The 20796-nt window shown below is 37.4% G+C and overlaps 1 protein-coding gene across 8 annotated transcripts in view; it reads right to left on the minus strand.

Annotated features, from left to right (window-relative positions):
- The window catches only part of WDFY3 (WD repeat and FYVE domain containing 3), a 298737-nt gene that overhangs the window by 215843 nt on the left and 62098 nt on the right, over nucleotides 1-20796 (minus strand). For all 8 annotated transcript variants that reach the window (XM_063663839.1, XM_063663844.1, XM_054484306.2 and 5 more), the window contains one exon: nucleotides 6658-6757. The gene's annotated coding sequence lies outside the window, so the exon portion shown is untranslated. The remainder of the gene's footprint in view (nucleotides 1-6657; nucleotides 6758-20796) is intronic.

The following is a 20796-nucleotide window of genomic DNA, read 5'->3' on the forward strand; positions in this document are numbered from 1 at the left end:
GTGAATTTATTAATTTTAAGTGCCACAAAACATTATTTTTCTTTTGATTTTTTCAAATATTTAAAAATATAACAACCATTCTTAGTTTGTAAGACACAGACAAGCAGGTAATAGGCCAGACTTTGCCCGCAGGCCATAGTTTGCCACCCTACAACAGTCTCCTGATCCACACAGACAGCCGCAGCTCCCTTAGAAACCAGTGTTGAGGTATACCACTGGGAGATGTTTTTAAAGTTTAACCATGGGCCCAAAATCTGTTTCATCTGCCCTTTCCTCTCTTCCATGATTTTGCAAGCCACTAATGCCATGTAATAAGTATCTTCCTGCATAAACTGCTAGCACAAATTTTATTCTCTGCAACTAAATCCTGACTGATTCATAGTGCTACACATATATAAGCACTTTTTATTTTCAACCAAAAAAAAACCCTTATTATCTTTCAGGTGTACACCATAAAATATTCATTTACAAATTAATTTTAATGCATTAAAATATGAGTTTACAACTAAAAAACTATACACAACAGAATGTCATTTTAAGAATACACTATTTAATTGAAATTTATTTCAAACTAGGAACATAAACCACCTAATCCACAAGAATCTACAGATTCTGCAGAACACCATGATAAATATAAGAAAATGCCTAAATAATAATTTGAAAGTATTTATTATGTTTGAACCACAAAAATATAAAATTATATAGTGGGAAAGAAAAACTGTTCACCTCCTTTCAGTGATTAGGGAACCTGCATTAGATTACAGAATGAAAAAGCAGAAAACAGGAGAACTCAATGGACATTTTGCTTATGGAAACTCTACTTTTTGTTTTTAGGGAAGCATAACTACATCTCTAAAATCTATGATGGCTCTAGAGTATCTTAAGTGGCAACTGCATAATCTTTGAGCACTACATTCATTTCTCTCCAGGCATTGAAAAGTCAAATTGGGACAGACCTTCAGTTCACATCAGTAATAGTAGAACTAATCCTTCCTGGAAGGTACAGCAGAGAATAACCCTGGAAACAGAAATTGTCTAAAGGTAATTTAGAAAAATGGCCTTCAATTTTTTTTTTTTTTGCACGCAATCCCTAACGTAAGTCAGAATCTTTACTATTTTTAGGTTGATATCTAATACTTTTCAATCTGAGTTTAAAGAGTTACAAAGGATGGCATTATAAGCACTGACAGTTTTAAATAAAATAATATATCATGTTTTGGAATGTATCCATGGGATCTAAACATAGCGTCACAATCAACATCCTCCATTATATATATATATGTTTTTAAGTTATTCTTTAACTGTCAGAAATTTAAACTTATTCTGAATCAAAATTCAGGCATTATATAATCTCTTATAAAGTGTGCATGTGTGTGCGTGCATGTGTATAAGAATCTCCAAAAAAAAGGACTCTAAAAAAAAGTATTAGGGCTAAATACTTTTTAAAGTATTTTAAAGGTTTTAAAATACTTTTTAAAAAGTAACCATCATTTTGTTAGTATCAAATATCCAATGTTCAAAATCTCATAAATGTCATGGTTGATTTTTATAGACATTTTATATGAATCAGGTTCAAAATAAAGACCACTTATTGCTATTGGCTGATAATGTCTCTTAAGCCTCTCATATAGATCTCCCAGTTTCTACTGGGCACAGGAACTCTGTGTTGCCTATTGTTTGCTGAATAATTTATTCAACAAATATTTATCAAGCGACCACTATGTGTCCAGCAATGTTTTAGATGCTAAGAATGTAGAGGAAGAACAGAAGCCTGCTAAAGTCTGTGTCCTTTTGGAGTTTAGATTCTCATGAGACAGAGAAAAAAATAAACAAAGAAATCAATTATGTCTGATGGTTATGAAAATAATTCAGTAAGCTTTGGAAATAGAATGTTCCCAGGGTTGCTGTTTCAGTATGCATGGTCAAGGAATGTTTCTCTGAGAATTTCACAGCAGAACAGAAACCTAAATGAATGAGGGAGCAATCCCTAAGAATTTCTAGGGGAATAAAATTCCAGGCTAAGGAACAAGTAAAACCAAATGGCTTGAAGTAAGATTGTGCTTCACATGGCTGAAGAACTGTAATGAAACCAGTAGAGTTGGGGAGCAGAATTACAGAAGGGGAGAGTGTTAAGCTCTCAAATGTCTGTATTGTGATTCAGTGTTTACTTCTCTTCAGCTGCTTTCCATCAACTGAGACCAAGGAGATGGCTCTATATACTACCTCCTCTATTCTGCTGCCTCTGGCCACTCTTTTCTGCAAAAAAAAGGTACATCTGTGTCTTTCCCTGCAGCTTCGCCCTGCCTGAGACTTTGTAGTCCCCTTGCTACCTACCATGGGAGAGCTCTGTGCCGTGTTTAAAATCTGTAGATATTTGCATACTTCCCAATTTGCTTCAACGTTCACAATGTTTGGCAGCTCTTCTCATAATCTGAGGCTTGGGATTACTGTTTTCTCCTCATTTCACTTAAGTTAAAAGATTTCTTCCCTATTCTTTATTCTTTTTGTTATGTTCAGTTAGCATTAGGTAGAAGAACAGAATACAAATGCTTTTACTCAGCCATTTTGAATGGAATCCTTTTCCTCACCTACTGTTGATAAATTTAGAGTAGGTATACCTACAGAACTTACATTTCTCAATCTCTACATTTTTTATTTCAATATCTAGTTTTTCCTATTTGAAAATCTGAGAAATTCTAGACCACCAACATCTACAGACTTACAACTATTGTTTAAAAAATAGGCTGGGCACAGGGGCTCACACCTGTAATTCCAAAACTTTGGGAGGCCGAGGCAGGTAGATCACAAGGTCAGGAGTTCAAGACCAGCCTGGCCAAGATGGTGAAACCCCGTCTCTACTAATAATATAAGAAAAAAATTAGCCAGGTGTAGTGGCGAGCACCTGTAATCTCAGATACTCAGGAAGCTGAGGCAGAGAATTTCTTGAACCCGGGAGGCAGAGATTGCAGTGAGCCGAGGCTGCGCCATTGCACTCCAGCCTGGACGACAGAGCAAGACTCCGTCTCAAAAAAAAAAAAAAAAAAAAAAAGTAATTAAAAAAAGTAATTTAGCACAGAATCAACTTTAAATGTACATTAAAGACTCTATAAGGTGCTGGAGAGGATGTGGAGAAATAGGAACACTTTTACACTGTTGGTGGGACTGTAAACTAGTTCAACCCTTGTGGAAGTCAGTGTGGCGATTCCTCAGGGATCTAGAACTAGAAATTCCATTCGACCCAGCCATCCCATTACTGGGTATATACCCAAAGGACTATAAATCATGCTGCTATAAAGACACATGCACACGTATGTTTATTGCCGCATTATTCACAATAGCAAAGACTTGGAACCAACCCAAATGTCCAACAATGGTAGACTGGATTAAGAAAATGTGGCACATATACACCATGGAATACTATGCAGCCATAAAAAATGATGAGTTCATGTCCTTTGTAGGGACATGGATGAAATTGGAAATCATCATTCTCAGTAAACTATCGCAAGAACAAAAAACCAAACACCGCATATTCTCACTCATAGGTGGGAATTGAACAATGAGAACACATGGACACAGGAAGGGGAACATCACACTTCGGGGACTGTTGTGGGTTGCGGGGAGGGGGGAGGGATAGCATTGGGAGATATACCTAATGCTAGATGACGAGTTGGTGGGTGCAGCGCACCAGCATGGCACATGTATACATATGTAACTTACCTGCACATTGGGCACATGTACCATAAAACCTAAAGTATAATAATAATAATAATAATAAAAGAAAAAAAAAAAAGACTCTATAAGGAATATAAACTTGGAAACTATAGTAAATTTCTACCATTATCCTTATATTCAAACTAAAGAATAACAAAAGACAAATAAATGTCCATATTCAAATGGATATGCAATGAAGAGAGAATAAGCAAAATATCAAAACAGTGTATGTTAAATAAATACAGCATTATTACTTTTGAGAACATAAACTCTGGTAATGTTGATAAAAGCTTACTCTGTTTTCTACTTTAAATAACAGTTAAATTGTCATGTACTTATGTATAAGTGATTTGCATGAAAAGTATTCTGAATCATCTAAGAGTACTTTTTAAAAAGTCAGCTCTTGGCCAGGTGCAGGGGCTCACGCCTGTAATCTCAGTACTTTGAGAGGCTAAGATGGGCAGATCACCTGAGGTCAGGAGTTTGAGACCATCCTGGCCAACATGGTGAAACCCCATCTCTACTAAAAATTAGGCTGGGCGTGGTGGCTCATGCCTGTAGTCCTAGCACTCTGGGAGGTCAAGGCAGGCGGATCACTTGAGGTCAGGAGTTCAAGAGCAGCCTGGCCAACACAGTGAAACCCTGTCTCTACTAAAAATACAAAAATTAGCCGGGCATGGGGCACACGCCTGTATTCCCAGCTACTCAGGAGGCTGAGACAGGAGAATTGCTTCAAACCCAGGAGGCAGATGATGCAGTGAGCCGAGACTGCGTCACTGCACTCCGGCCTGGGTGACAAAGCGAGACTCAGTCTGACAAAAAAAAAAAAAAAAAAAAATTAGCTGGTTGTAGTGGCACATGCCTGTAATTCCAGTTACTCAGGAGGCTGAAGCATAAGAATCACTTGAACCTGGGGGGAGGAGATTGCAGTGAGCCAAAATTGCACCACGGCACTCCAGGCTGGGCAACAGAGTGAGACTCTGTCTCAAAAACAAAAAAAAAAGTCAGCTTTTTCAAATAGGTGAACATTTTTCTCATAATTGATTAATAAGTTACTAATAAGTAACTTATTAAACTCTTTCTTCAGAAATGTAAAACTCAGGTTAGCTTTTACTAAACTTTAAAAACACTGGATTAGTGACCTCACATGGTTATAAAGCAAGAGTTCAAAAATTGTGTATGTTAACATTTACTTTCTTATTCATTTAATAACACTTTTTACATGCAAGTACTCTGCTAGAAACTAGTGATGGAAAGATAAATCAATCACACTCTACCCTCTAGGGGCTCATGGTTAAGTGAAAAAACTAATAGAAGCAATGTGATAAGTATTATAATGAATAATAAAAAATAAAATGCTGTGGAGAACACAGGGAAAAGACAGTTAACTATCAATAGAGAAAGTGACATCTGAACTAAGCCTTAGAAATTGAAGACAAGTTCATTCAGCTGACAATGGACTAGAACTTATTTCTAGCAAATAAACTGTGTACACAGACAAGAAAGCACAAGATATGCTGCTGGGTTGGCCAAGTAGTTCTGCATAGTTGGAACAAAGGGTGAATATGGAGAAAAGCTGGAGATGAGGCTTGCAGAGAAAAGCCAGTCACAGGAAGAGGCTAAAAGGCCTTACATGTTAGACTAACAATAAACTGTTAAGTAGGAGGGTTATATATGTAGAGAAAATATTTCTAAATATAGTGTGATATGTGGGATAGATGTATCTTAATGATGCTTTCAGCGATAAAGGCAGTGCCAGTGGAGGTAAGGGTGGGGCACAGTGGTATGAGAGATTACAAGTAATGCCACTGACAAAGGATTAACAATCTAGGAAGTAGATATCTTTCAGGATCAAAGGAAAAAGAGATCAAGAGAACTCAGAATTCCAGGTTGGGTGATACGAACAATGGTAGTGCCATTAATTAAGCCAGAAATAAATTGAAGGAATACAAATTAGTGCAAAAGATAAAAAGAGACAAATTGGAACATGGTGAAATAAAAGGGTGAAAGAGGCCGGGTGCAGTGGCTCACACCTGTAATCTCAGCACTTTGGGAGGCCGAGGGGGGTGGATCACGAGGTCAAGAGGTGGAGACCATCCTGGTCAACATGGTGCAACCCCGTCTCTGCTAAAAATATAAAAATTAGCTGGGTGTGGTGGTGGGTGCTTGTAATCCCAGCTACTCAGGAGGCTGAGGCAGGAGAATCGCTTGAACCTGGGAGGTAGAGGTTGCAGTGAGCCGAGATTGCGCCACTGCACTCCAGCCTGGCAACAGAGTGAGACTACGTCTCAAAAAATAAAGTAAAATAAAAAATAAAAAGGTGAAAGAAAATGTAAAGCAAAAAAATCCCAGGACGTGAGTTCAAGAGAGGAAAATCAGATGTATGCCCCTAAGTAACACATCCAACACAAGAAATAGTATACCAAGTAACAAGCAGAGACCCTCAATTTCAAGGAATGTGAGGCTGTTTTCTATTTTTCCAAGTAGAAAAAACTATATAAGCATATTTATAAAACTAAAAAAGCATTTTTAGCCATTAAGAATTTTTTTTGAAATTTAATATATGCATGGGGTTTAAAAGACCATACTGAAAAGAATACACAGTAAAAGTAAATATCCCACTACAGGGCTCCAGTTCCCTCCCTAGAACTGTCATCACTAATTTCTTGAATATCTTTTAAAATATGTTAAATATGTATAAGCATATAGGTGTACATATAACATATATCCTCCTTTAAATAGCCTATTAGAAACAGTTCTCAAGATACATTTTCTATTTCCTAAATATGATACTACAGTAATCAAATTTATAATGGTAGCTCTATAAATCAAGTCAATATAAAAAGTCCTGTCTACACATAATTAACAGTCTTTGTTTTATCAATAAATCCAGTGATAGTAAAGATTAAAAACAAAAACCCACAATTTTTCTTCCCAGAGACTGACCTTTAGGGAATTCCTTGGGTAACAGGTTCTGAATGTGTGAGCACAATAGGGCCCATTCGCTTGAAGGTATTTTACTCAAAACTTGAAATCCGGGCTCCAGCTAGAAAGAGGGGGAAAAAGGTTATGAATTAATCTCTAATTCAGAATATTTTCCTCAACACAGGTAGCCCAGGTCCACTAACTATCTCATACATGAGGGCTTTTCAACCTTGGTTGGATACTGGAATCAACTAAGAAGCTTTAAAAAATGCTCTGATGCCTGGAAGCCACTCTGTTCAAATCAAGTCTCTGGGGCTAGAGCCTGGGCAGTGTTTTTATGGGTTTCCCAACTGATTCTAATGTGTATCCGGGGTTGAGAACCACTGCCACAGAAATATAAAATCAGATGGTATGGAGATCACCTATAAACTTTTCAGCTGGTTGCTAAATAACGTATGAGTATGGAAAATGTACTTTATTTTATTTTATTATTTTATTTTATTTTTTGAGACACAGTTTTACTCTTGTCACCCAAGCTGGAGTGCAATGGCCTGATCTTGGCTTACTGCAATCTCCACCTCCCAGATTCAAGTGATTCTCCTGCCTCAGCCTCCCGAGTAGCTGGGATTACAGGTGTACGCCACCATGCCTGGCTAATTTTTACATTTAGTAGAGACAGAGTTTCACTATGTTGGCCAGGCTGGTCTTGAACTCCTCCTGACCTCAGGTGATCTGCCCGCCTCGGTCTCCCAAAGGGGAAATGCAGTTTTAAAATACTTGGGCAAAGGTGGCTCTAAATAACCAGAGTGTTCCTAATGCAGGACAAAGTGACGCTGGAGAGCTCACAACACACGACTCAATAGGTATTCACCTCACATTTTCTGAACAAGCTTAAAAGCCCAGGACAAACCTATTCTGGATATTTCATTATGAAAGAAACAGGATCAAATATTGAAAAACGCCTTTAAATCTTCCTGAATTACAAAGAAGTTACATATTTAGAGATAACAACAACTATTAAAATTTAACTGAAAAGCAAGATACAATTAACTACTGCTTGACTGCAAAAATCAAAAGTGAAATGAACAAATTAAATTCCTAACAATGACATTCACAAAACCTTTTTTATAGGGATTATAACCTATGGCATATGAAAGAGCCTAAGCTGGCAGCCACTACCTACATGTGGCTATTTAATCTTAAATACAAATTAATTTAAATATATGAAGTAAAAAATCTAGTTCCTCAGTTGCATCAGACACATTTGAAGTGCTCAACAGCTATTATGTGTCTAGTGACTACTGTATTAGACAGAGCCAATATAAAACATTTTAATTGTCACAGAAAGTCACATTGGACAATGCTGGCTTGGGGGTAAATGAAGCCCTGAAACTTCATATTAAATTTGTAAACATACATATATTCTAGAGAGATGACCTATGACTTTTATCTGATTGTCAAAGGAGATCATGTTCAATTGCCACACCAGTGATTCAAGTGCCAGTGCCCAAGCCCACAGAAAGTAGAAAAGAGTTTTTTTGTTTTGTTTTGTCCCCAAATAGTTACCTCTTTTAAAAAAGCATATCATATCAACAGTAGCACTTCCCACCCACGGATACAGTCTTTCAATCATTGCATGAAGATGACTGGGACTACTATTAGCACAAAACGGTCTTCCCACCTCCCTGATGTTGTTATGGTCCTGGGGCTTCACTGCTTTTTCAGAAGAGAAAAAGTAATAGTAAATCATAACCAGAAAAATAGACCTCCTTTGCTTTATTCATCAGCTCCAACTTCATTAGCTATTGGCATATCCAAGATTATTTACCTGTCTTTTAACCCCAAATCCCAGCCTTTTGTGGCAAAGGGAATCACAACAAAATGGAAAGTGAATTCTGCATCCCTCAGAAAAAAACACAAACAACAACCTTCCATCTGTAGGATGCTGTTCCTAAGAAGAATTCCAAGGATACTTGGCTACTAACCTAAGATTTAACACCTAAGTTGTCATCAAAAACTAACACAAAACAAAGATATGATCTCACAGGTGAGCTTCCCTTACGGATAAACAGTCTGGGTTTAGCTTCCATACTGAAAAGGTCTGGGTTTGGCATTGAAACAGTCTTCCTAAGAGACACCATGGTGTGATGAGTATAGAGTATATCCAGCTATACCCAATTTCTAGGATACAATCAACTGTCTAATTGATTTAAAAACTTAGCAACTCCATCTCTAATCCTTTGCTCCTAATACATACTTTTTTAAAAAGGCAACCTCCTTGAAATGTTCGACTGTATCTTAACTAATTCAAATAAAAATTGCTTAAAATATGAGTATGTCTTTTATCTGCAAAGAAAAAATATATCCAAGCCAAAAGACCACACAAGAATATGAATAAAAGTAAAAGGCAAAATAGACCCTCAGTGTAAGACAAGACCAAAGCCTGTCTTATAAATCAGGTGAGCTTGCTGTGTGAACTATAACGTCTGAGTTCAAAAACATCCCATGATTCAAATGTTATTAAACTAAGGTATTTTAAGTCAATAAACTAAACGTTTGGCATTTTCTTAACAAATTAAACATTTATTTATTATGTACTCATGATAAATTGCAATCCCATTCCTAAGTATTTACCATAAAACAGGGGTTAGCAAATTACAGCCATGTACCAAAATCTAGCCCACGTTTTTGTAAATAAAGTTTTATTGGAACACATCCACATTCATTTACTTACATATTGTCTACGACTCCTTTCACACTACAACAGCTGAGTACCCACAACAGAGACCCTAAAGCATAAAATACTTCATCCAGCCCTCTACAGAAAAGGTTTGCTGACCCTGGCACTAAAGAAATAAAAACTGGGCCAAGGGTGGTGAGTCACACCTATAATCCCAACACTTTGAAAAGCTGAGGCATGAGGATCACTTAAGGCCTGGAGTTCAAGACCAGCCTGGGCAACACAGTGAGATCCCATCTCCACACACAAAAAATTAAAAATTAAAAACAAAAAATTAGCCAGATGTGGCGGCATGCTTGTAGTCCTAGCTACTCAAGAAGCTGAGACAGGAGGATTGCTTGAGCCTGGGAGGTAGAGGCTACATGCAATGTGACTGTGCCACTGTACTCTAGCCTGGGTGACAAAGCCAAGATCCTGTTTCAAAAAATAAAAAAGAAAGAAAAAGAAATGAAATGAAAACTTACATTCACACAAAACTTACACACAAAAGTTTATAGTACCTCTATTCATTATGGCCAAAGAATGGAAACAACCCAAATGTCCTTCAGCAAGTGAATAGACACACAAACTATGGTGCACCCATACAACTCAACAAAAGTAAAATAATTTTTTTTTTGAGTTAGGATCTTGCTCAATCTCCCAGGCTGGAGTACAGTGGTACAATCATAGCTCACTGCAGCCTCGAACTCCTGGACTCAAGCGATCCTCCTGCCTTAGCCTCCCGAGTAGCTGGGTTTACAGACACAACACCACAACCAGCTAATTTTAAAATTTTTTTCATAAAGGTGGGGTCTCATTATGATGCCTAGGCTGGTACCAAACTCCTGGCCTCAAGCGATCCTCCAAAAGTGCTGAGACTACAGGCATGAGCCACTGCATCCAGATTGTGAATGAATTATTGTTATATATAAAAACTTGGATTATTCTCAAAGGCATTACGCTGAGTCAAATAAACCAGTCTCAAAAGATTACAAATGTAATTCCATTTATATGGTGTTCTTGAAAAAAACTATTTTGATGAAGACAGATTGGTGGTTGCCAGGGGTTAGAGGTGAGAGAGACTGTGACTATAAAGGAACAGAGCAAGGAAGTTTTTTCGGTGATAAAACCGTCCTGTATCCTCACTGTGGTAGCAGTTACACTTATCTGCACATGTATCAAAATCCATAAGGCTGTATACCACAACGAGGTCAATTTTACTTTGCAATAATCTAAAAAACAAAAACTTTTGAAAACAGCATGATAGTTTCTGTGTTTATTTGTGCTGTGATAACAGAATACATGAAACTGGGTAGTTTACAAATAATAGAAATGTATTTCCTCATGGATCTGTAGGCTGAGAAATCTAAGATCAAGGCACTGGCCCGTTCAGTTGTCTGGTGAGGGCTGCTCTCCGCTTCCAAGATGGTGCCTTGTTGCTGCATCCTCTGGAGGGGAGGAGCGTGTGTCCTCACATGGCAGAAGGTGAAAGGGCAAGAAACCTAATGCATAAAGGCTCGTTTAGAAGGGTCTTAATCCCACTGATAAGAAAGCAGCCTTCACGGTCTAATCACGTCCTAAAGGCTCTACCTCTTAATGCCATCTGCTATGGTTTGAAAACTTCTCCTCTCCAAAACTCACGTTGAAATTTAATGCTCCAATGTGGCAGTAATTAGAGGTGGGGCCTTTGACTGGTTCATGAGGAATCTGCTCTCATGAAGGGACTAATCCATTCATGGATTAAGGTCCTCATGGGGATCAACTGGTGGCTTTCTGAGACAAGAAAGAAAGACCTGAGTTAGCATGTGATGTCCCGTACCACCTCAGGACTGCAGAGAGTCCCTTCCAGCAAGCAGGCCCCCACCAGAGGGAGTTTCTTGATCTTGGACTTTTCAGTCTCCATAAGCATAAGAAATAAATTCCTTTTCTTTTCAAATTACCCAGTTTCGGTATTCTGTTTTAAGCAACAGAAAACAGACTAAGACACCATCACAATGGCCATTACATTTCAACACCTGCATATTGGAGGGGACGTATTTAAATCATAGTAGATAGTTTAAAGAAAAACAATAAGCTAACAAGGAAACAAGCTCTAAAAATTTAGGGCAAATAATCTGAGATTTTTCCAGGGAAGATGAGATCCGAAAGTGTAGTCTGGGTTACCATACTCTTGGGTTTTAGTCCTGGCTTTATAATCCATTCACAATGGAACATTAAATCAATAACCCATCTCAGTATTTCCCTGTGATTTTTCTGCACGCAGTCTGACATGTTGATATCTAAGGGTTAATATAAAGTCCTGAATGCAATATTTCCCCTGTCAAATATGACATACTGCATGAAGAAATACTGCAATTCAAGTTATCTCAGAATACCTCCATTCTACTCTCCAGATTAGCCACAAATACAAAGGCATGGCTTATATCACAGTTGTCAGCCCTTTTCACACACTCAAGTTTTCTCACTCTGCTGCTCTCAAAGCTCTTTCCCATCTCCAAGTTTTCAGGAAAATCTGGCATTATATTCCATACACACACTGAAAGACTGTGCCACATATGTTTTCGCACTATACATGGTCTGCAATTTTCTTTAGGGAAACCAGATTTGCAGACTTCCCATGAGAAATCTGTAAACTGTCACCTGAAATTAATCAAAGGTAAATTTAGTAAATACAAAATAATTATCACAGAAAACAAGAGGCAGAATTTAGTGCTTTCACAGAATCAACAATAAAAACAATTTATAAATGAGTTACATATTTTGTAAATCCAATAAAATAGTTTTTTTAAAACCCAATATGAAAAACTGGCAGAAGATTAAAATCTCTGGACCAGACTAAAAACATTCAGACTAATTGCTTCCATTGTGCATAATTAACAGACCATGTCTCAAGTTAAACTCTAAGAGGAAGAACTCAGGAGTGACCACTAATCTTCTGTAAATCATTTTTACATGCTCATCAAAGAGAAGAAACTTTTTAGAAGGGCAAAATAAAATTTTCACCATGACAAAAAGCACATCCCAAAGTCCCTAGCATTTTGCGGTGATTTTAAATGTTAGCAAGTTCTTTGACATTCCTACTTTTAAAAGGAAAAGCCTTTTGCTCCATACCCTTTGAATGGGACTCTCTTTCGACAAGTTAAATGTTGGGAGTGATACTATGTGACTTATAAGACTAGGTCATAAAAAGGATTCAAACTGTAGCTCTGCCATTAATACTAATTCCTCTCTTTCAGATTTATTGTCAGGATTGGAGACAGCATATGTAAAGTCTTTGACTTAGCGCCAGAATATTAGAAGCCTAACAAATAGCTTCTAACCAAGCACTTGTAGTCCTCAGAGTCTCCCTCAAGATGTGTATTATTAGGATTTAAGAATGAAAAGAGTAAATTATGTTGTTGAATGAAGGAAAGTCACAAAGTGCTAAAATCAAATCACGAAGAATATAAGGACTTTTAGAAAAAATTCTTTCTATTAAGGTTGAGTCAAACGAAATTGCCATTTTTGTCAGGTCAGAAAAAAGAGAGTATCAGTAATTTTTACAGTTCAATCTAATACATTAGGAATAAATGTTTTCCCTCTGATATTATCAAACACATTATCACATATTTCAAATAAATGGAAAACCTCAGGGAATATATAATCTAAATGTAAAAAGTTTAGAATATTTTCCATAGCAAAGCATATATGAAGGGAGTTTTTTTGCGTCAAACAAACAAAAAGGGAGTTTGTTGCGTCTCACTCTATGGCACAGGCTGGAATGCAGTAGCGCAATCTCAGCTCACTGTAACCTCTGCCTCCCAGGCTCAAGCAGTCCTTCCACTTCAGCCTCCTGTATAGCTGCAAGTACAGGCCTGCACCACCATGCCTGGCTAATTTTTGTATTTTTGGTAGAGATCAGGTTTCTCCATGTAACCCAGGCTGGTCTCGAACTCCTAGGTTCAAGTAATCCACCTGCCTCATCCTCCCAAAGTGCTGGGGTTACAGGTGTGAGCCACTGTGCCCAGTCTTATAATACTGTTTTAATTCATTCTCCTATTTATTAGACTTCAAAAATATTTCAAACCAAACCTCACCTTAGAGTTTCATCATTTAAAAAATTAACCTTCTTTGAAGGTAGCCAAGTTATGACAGACTGAGAAAAGCTGGACAAAAACAATATCTGAAATATATGAACATTAAAGAATCGGTTTCAGATATTCAAGACACTACGCTATACACATGTATATTTATGTGATGTGTATCTCTATTTCTCTATCTCCCTATCTGTCTGTCTGTCTGTCTGTCTGTCTCTATCCATCCGTCCGCCCACCTGCCTGCTCACCTGCCTGCTATGGTCTGAATGTTTGTGTTCCCCCACCTCAAATTCATGTTAAAATCCCAACCCTCCCAATATGACGGTATTAGGAGATGGGGCCTTTGGAAGGTGTTTAGGTCATGAGGGTGGAACTCTCATAAACTGATTAGTGTCCTTATAAAAGCTCCTTTGCCTCTTCCACATGTGAGGACACAGCAAGAAGGCCCTGTCTGTGAACCAGGAAGTGGGCCCTCACCAGACATTGAATCTGCTGGTGCCTTGATCTTGAACTAGAACCGTGAGAAATAAATTTCTGTCATTCATTCATTCATTCATTGAGACGGAGTTTCGCTCTTGTTGCCCAGGCTGGAGTGCAATGGTGCAATCTTAGCTCACTGCAACCTCCACCTCCTGGGTTCAAGGGATTCTCCTGCCTGGACGAAACAGAGCAAGACTCCATCTAAAAAAAAGAAGAAGAAGAAAACTGAGACTGAGAGAGGTAAAATTCCAAGGTTACACAGCTTGGAAGGGCTCTGTTAGTCATTCATTCAACAAATGGTAGACATGGTAGAGATGTAATACTTTCTCATCTATTACAATACCATTACTGCCAAAAATTTTAAAAAAGAAATAAATAAGAAAGCACATGTTTTAATATAAACTAATATAAACAAAGCAAACTTCTGTGCTGCAGTTTGTGCAGGTGTTCTTTCTGTGCTGTGGTTTGCCTTACAAAGCAAGCAAAATGTGGCCCATGCAAGCAAACTCTAAAAGGTAGAGTTTCTAGGGCTGTTCTCTCCCTAAAAAAGCTCTTATTCACTCTACAACTTTAAATACCATCTGTATATCTCCTCCTAACTGTCTGAGCTTCAAGATTGTTTAATTGATTGCCACTTGACATCTCCATTCGGTCACTTACAGATGTCACAAAAGTAACAAGTTCAAAAATAAGGCTCACACCTGTAATCCCAGCACTTTGGGAGGCCAAGGTAAGCGGATCACTTGAGGTCAGGAGTTCGTGCATTGGTGGTAGTGGTCCCCCGGGCCCAGCTGTCTTTTCTTTTATCTCTTTGTCTTGTGTCTTTATTTCTACACTCTCTCGTCTCCGCACATGGGGAGAGACCCACCGACCCTGTGGGGCTGGTCCCTACACACACCTGTAATCCCAGCACTTTGGGAGGCCAAGGCAGGCAGATCACTTGAGGTCAGGAGTTTGAGACAATCCCGGTCAACACGGTGAAACCTTGTCTCTACTAAAAATACAAAAATTAGCTGGCCATCATGGCATGCGCCTGTAATCCCAGCTACTCGGGAGGCCGAGGCAGGAGAATAGCTTGAACTCGGGAGGTGGAGGTTGCAGTGAGCCAAGATCGTGCCACTGCACTCCAGCCTGGGCGACAGAGTGAGACTCTATCTCAATTAAAAATAAATAAATAAATAAATTATTGACTTCCCTTTTCACTGAACTCCTGTCTCATTTAAGAATACTGTCATCCACCCAACTGCTCAAGCCAAAACCTGAGTATTTTCCTTGCTTTCCTCCTCCCCCACACTCTTCATGTTAAGTCCCACTGGTTCTACCTACAGACTAGATCTCATCTATCCTTTTCTCTCCCAACACTTTAGATCCGAGCTGCCATTATCTTTTACCTGGACTACTATAATGGTCTTATTATTTTCCTACTTTCTCTCCTTTGCAGACAAAGTGCTTTGGGGGCTAGAGGACAGGTAACAGAAACTATAGTATATAACTTTAAAACCCTTCAGTGGCTTTCAGTGTGTTTAATAAAAGCCATACTCCTTACCATGGCCCTTTAAAATTCTAGATATCTGATCCCTTTCTACCTTTCAAACTTCATTCCACTCTCCCCCGGACATCTCCAGGCATGCTTTCAATTCCTCATACACCAACTGTTCACACTGCAGGGTCTTCCCTTCTTCCTGTAAATTCCTGGCAGGGATAACTCCTTCAATTTTCAGCTTCAAGGTCACCTCTCTTGACAAGCATTTTCTGGCAATGTAGAAGTACCTCTGCCTTCCCATGACCCTCTATCACCTCATCTGCATTTCTTCCATGGTCTGCGCTTAACATTATTGGAAAATATCTACTTATACATTTATCATCTAGTTGTCTACCAGATTATGAACTCCAAGTAGACAGAATATGTCTGTTTACTTATATTCACCACCTAGTAAAATGCCTGTCATGTAAATTTTACTTGAATGAGCATGTTAGGAATATTAGACTAAAAGGACTTTAATTTCTATACAATTTAAAGTGTTTTAAGCTACAAATTTAAAAGGTAATTTATGATTTTCTCTCGTGAAGTATATAACTCAGAGATAGACATGTTTCATTTCTTAAAGACCTATGACAAACCTCAAAGCAGTGAATTTTGTGTCAGATTCATTTTATAGGCAATATAGAACCTAAGACATGACTTTCTTATTTTATTTTCAGAATCTAGGTGAAAAACTGCAGTAAAATTATGAATAGGTACCAACTAGCTCAAGTAAATAATTATGTTTATATGCAAAATGACTATAGCCTCAAAAATATGTGTAATATTTTAATAAAAGCATACTCTTAAAAAAATTTAACCACAGTCATCCCTTGGTATCCACAGGAAATTGGCTCCAGGACCCCCATGAATACCAAAATCCTGCCATGCTCAAGTCCCTTATATAAAATGGCACAGTAATTACATATAACCTATGCACATTTTCCTGTATACTTTAAATCATGCTTGTACAACCTATGGCTCATGGGCTGCATATGGCCCAGGACAGCTTTGAATATGGCCCAAATTTGTAAACTTTCTTAAAACATTATGAGATATTTTGTGATTTTTCTTTTTTTTTTTTTTAGCTCATCAGCCATCGTTAGTGCTGGTATATTTTATATGTGGCCCAAGACAATTCTTCTTCTCCCAATGTGGCCTAGGGAAGCCCAAAGACTGGACACACCTGCAAATCACTTCTAGATTACTTATAATACCCAACACAATGTAAATCCTATGTAAATTTTTGTTATACTGTATTTTCAAATATAAAATTGTTTATTATTATTTTTTGCAACATCTTTTCCCAAATATTTTCTATCCATGGTTGGTTGAATCCATGGATGTGGAACCTGTAGATATGGAGGGCTGAATGTATTTCCATTTGGACCAAAGTATTTTGTAGAGAGAGAAAATAACCTATTTTGGTCAGGTCCAAGGGAGAATAATAAATTACTGTCCCATTCTGTGTTGGTTATAAATATATCCACAAATTTTATGATGCTCTTTTCAAAGGTAGAGTCTAATTAATCCCCTTTTAATTATGGGTTACACTTAGCAACACATTTCTATGGAACAGAATATGGAGGAAGTGACTATGTGTGACCAGATTATAAAAGACATTATGACTTCCTTCTTGCTCTCTCTGATTACTCGCCCTGAAGGAAGCCAACTTCCACATCATGAAAACACTCCAGCAACCCTATGGAGGGGTCCACATGAGTAGAAACCAAAGGTTTCTGCTGACAGCTAGTAAGAAATTGAGGTCTTCTGTCAACAGCCATGTAGATGAGCCATCCTGGAAAGTGATCCTCTAGTCCCTGTCAAGCCTTTAGATAGCTACTGCCAACATCCTGACTACAACCTCATGAGAAATCCTAAGCCAGGGCAACGTAGTTAAACCACTCCTAAATACCTGGCCCACAGACACTGTGAGATAATAAATGCTTGGTTTTTTTTAAGCAACTTAACTTGAATCAGCAATAAGTAATCTATATTTGTTCAACCAATAATCATTGATCTGTGCCTACTATGGCCCAGTCACTGTACCAGGCCCTACAGACACAGGGAAAAAATAAGACTCACTATCTTACAGGGATAGACGGGATATACAAGAGGATAGAGGACAGTATAGCAACACAGCGTTAAGTGCTCTAAACGGATAAATAGAAGGCCCTACCTCAACACCCAGAACACAATATCAAGTTTCAAAAGAAGAAGGAAGAGGAAGAGGAGGAGGAGGAGAAGCTGTTTAAGGGGGAAAGAGTGGGTGTAGGTATGCATATCTACATGTAAGGTGCAAGGAAAGTGCAGAGGATGAGAAATGAAGGGACTCGAGATATATATAAGTACCAGTTGGATAATGAAAGGATGCCATACTCTGAGCTTTAACTAAAGGCAATAAGGAGACACTGAGAATTTCAATAAAGTAGGGTAAGATTCACATTCTACAAAGAAGACTCTTGCTGCAGTATGGAAAACGGCTCCAAAGGGCCTCCTCTAATACAGACAGTTAAAAGGAAACTGCAGCTATCCAGTTTAGGTAGAATGATGGCCTGAAATATCTTAGCAACAAGAAGTAAAGCAGTAGACAGATTCAACAGACATTTAGAAGGTAGAAAGATAGAACTTAATGACTGATTTTAAAATTAAATGCCATCAATATCTCCAAAACACTAAAAAAGGAAAATCACCATAATATGCAAATATTCAGAACAAGTAAAAGAACAATCTTTATTGGTATACATGGCAAACCCTCTAAACTCAGAAGAATCACCAACACATTCTGAAAGTGGAAATGAATTTTAAATCAGTTGTCCAAAAAGACAGAACTATAAATTCAATATGATGAAGGCATAAATGGCTTTGCATAATTCTAATGTACCTCATCAGAAACCTCAATAGTCATTTACAACTGACAAGCCCAACTCTTTGTATATTTTAACTTTTTTTATTGCTAGTATGAAGTATAGTTCTTTTTCTTTCCCTTTTAGAATAAAGGGATCAAGGAGATACTGTATTACCTCTCCTTGAATATCTAAGTCAGAGATGTCAGAATACAACACATTGTCCTTATCTAGCTCAAGAGTTCTCAGTGTTCCTCTAAGGTTGAAACTCTTCAGGACTTCAGTGAGCATAAATTATCAAAATAAGAACTCTTTCTAAGCTATAATGTAAGCTCTTTGAGGGCAGAAATCATGTCTTAAACATCTATTCCTAGCACTAAGCCCACTGCATCTAAAGCAAGGAAAAACTCAAAAGATGTTTATTGAATGGATTCATATTAAACTAAATACTAGGAGTCTATGCCTACGAACGTATCCATACACACACACACACACACACACACACACACACACACACACAAATATTTACTGACGGAAGTTGTTTAATAATACAGGGATAGAGTAAATGCATGGGAATGTAATAAAACAAGATGGGCCAATATATAACTTTTTAGAACTGTGAGATTTATCAGAGAAAAGTGAAAGTAAACAAGGGAGTTACAGGGAGGGCATCTACTCTATGTATTTGGTTCATGGGGTAAAATAAACTAAAATACATTTTAAAAGGTTAAAATTATGCTTTCTTGACAGATTTTTGCCTTTAATTTATAACCCAGTGTTCTTGTTACAAAATATTTATACTTCATAATTCTAAATACCAAATAACTTATTTTAGAACTATGATTAAAGTATTATAATAAAAAAAAGAAAGGGCACAAATGTACTACAGAAAAATAGAAATATAATTCATATAATAACAAAGTAAGAGAAAATGACATCTAATGTTCTCCTAATTTTCTGGTTGCTGTTGCAGTCTGAAGGAACACAAGATTAATTAGATACTTGTAACATAAAAATAACCTAAATACAGTCATTCATATTTGGCTTAGGAGTCTCACTGCTAGCTCTTTAGTAAAAATATTCCTTATAAAATACTAATATTTTCTTTTATGAAATCTCAAGATTTTCAGTTAAGTAGATAGCTTCTGGAACTAAAATAAAAGTAGCATTTAACATAAAATTGAATAATTTACTAGATTACGTGACTCATTGGTCTTTTCATTATTGCATTTTTTCTGCAAGCAAGACAAATATTTCCTTTTTCGTCTTCATGCTTTTGTCTCTAATCCTCAAATTTCCAAAGAAAGTTACAATATGAATTAAATAACCAACAATTTGCTTGCTTTAACATTTTTTCCTAGTATAACTCCATCAGTATTCACAATAAATTTAATATTTGCCATTCTTTTTGGAGTACTGTCAACTAAATGAAACTATTAAAAGCAAAATTTAAAGATATACAGTCAGCCCTCTGCATCTGTGGGTTCCACACTGTAGATTCAGCCAACTGCAGATCAAAAATATTCAGAAAAAACAAATTGCATCTGTACTAAACATGTACATATTTTTTTCTTGTCATTATTCCTAAACAATACAGAATAACAACTATTTATATAACATTGACATTGTATTCAGTATTATAAGTAATCTAAAGATGATTTACAGTATACAGGAGGATACGCACAGGTTATGTGCAAAAACTATGCCATTTCCTATCAGGGACTTGAGCACCTACAGATTTTGGTGCTTGAGGAAGGTCCTGAAATCAGTCCCCCACAGATACAAGGGATGATTGTATATTAGAAACATCTTTAAAGGCACACATTAATGGTAATAAAATATCCAATTAAAAATAAAACATTTAATATCGTAATCAAAACAGTATGGTACTAGCATAAGGATGGTAACATGGACCAACAGAATGGAACAGAGCCCAGGAAAAAACTCTCACATATATGGCCAATTGATTTTCAACAAGGGAGCTAAGACTATTCAATGGAGGAGAAGGCAGTCTCGTCAACAAAACCAGTGCTGGGAAAATTGGATCTACCTTAAAAATTAACGTAAAATGGGTCATAGACCTAAATTTAAGAGCAGAAACTACAAAATTCTTACCAAAAAAATGAACAACTCTTTAATGTTTTTTGTTTGTTTGTTTGTTTTTGTGACGGAGTCTCACTCTGTCCCCCAGGCTGGAGTGCAGTGGTGTGATCTTGGCTCACTGCAATCTCCGGCTTCCAGGTTAAAGCGATTCTCCTGCCTCAGCCTCCCAAGTAGCTGGGATTACAGGTGTGCGCCACCATGTCTGGCTAATTTTTTTTTTTTTTTTTTTTTTTTTTTTTTTTTTAGTAGAGACAGGGTTTCACCACGTTGGCCAGACTGGTCTCAAACTCCTGACCTCAGGTGATCCATCTGCCTCAGCCTCCCAAAGTGCTGGGATTAGAGGCATGAGCCACCATGCCTAGCCCAATCGTTTCTTAAATATGACACCAAAACCACAGGAAACAAAATAGATAA

The sequence above is a fragment of the Pongo pygmaeus genome, chromosome 3 (assembly GCF_028885625.2).
Source record: "Pongo pygmaeus isolate AG05252 chromosome 3, NHGRI_mPonPyg2-v2.0_pri, whole genome shotgun sequence".
Classification (NCBI taxonomy): Eukaryota; Metazoa; Chordata; class Mammalia; order Primates; family Hominidae; genus Pongo; species Pongo pygmaeus.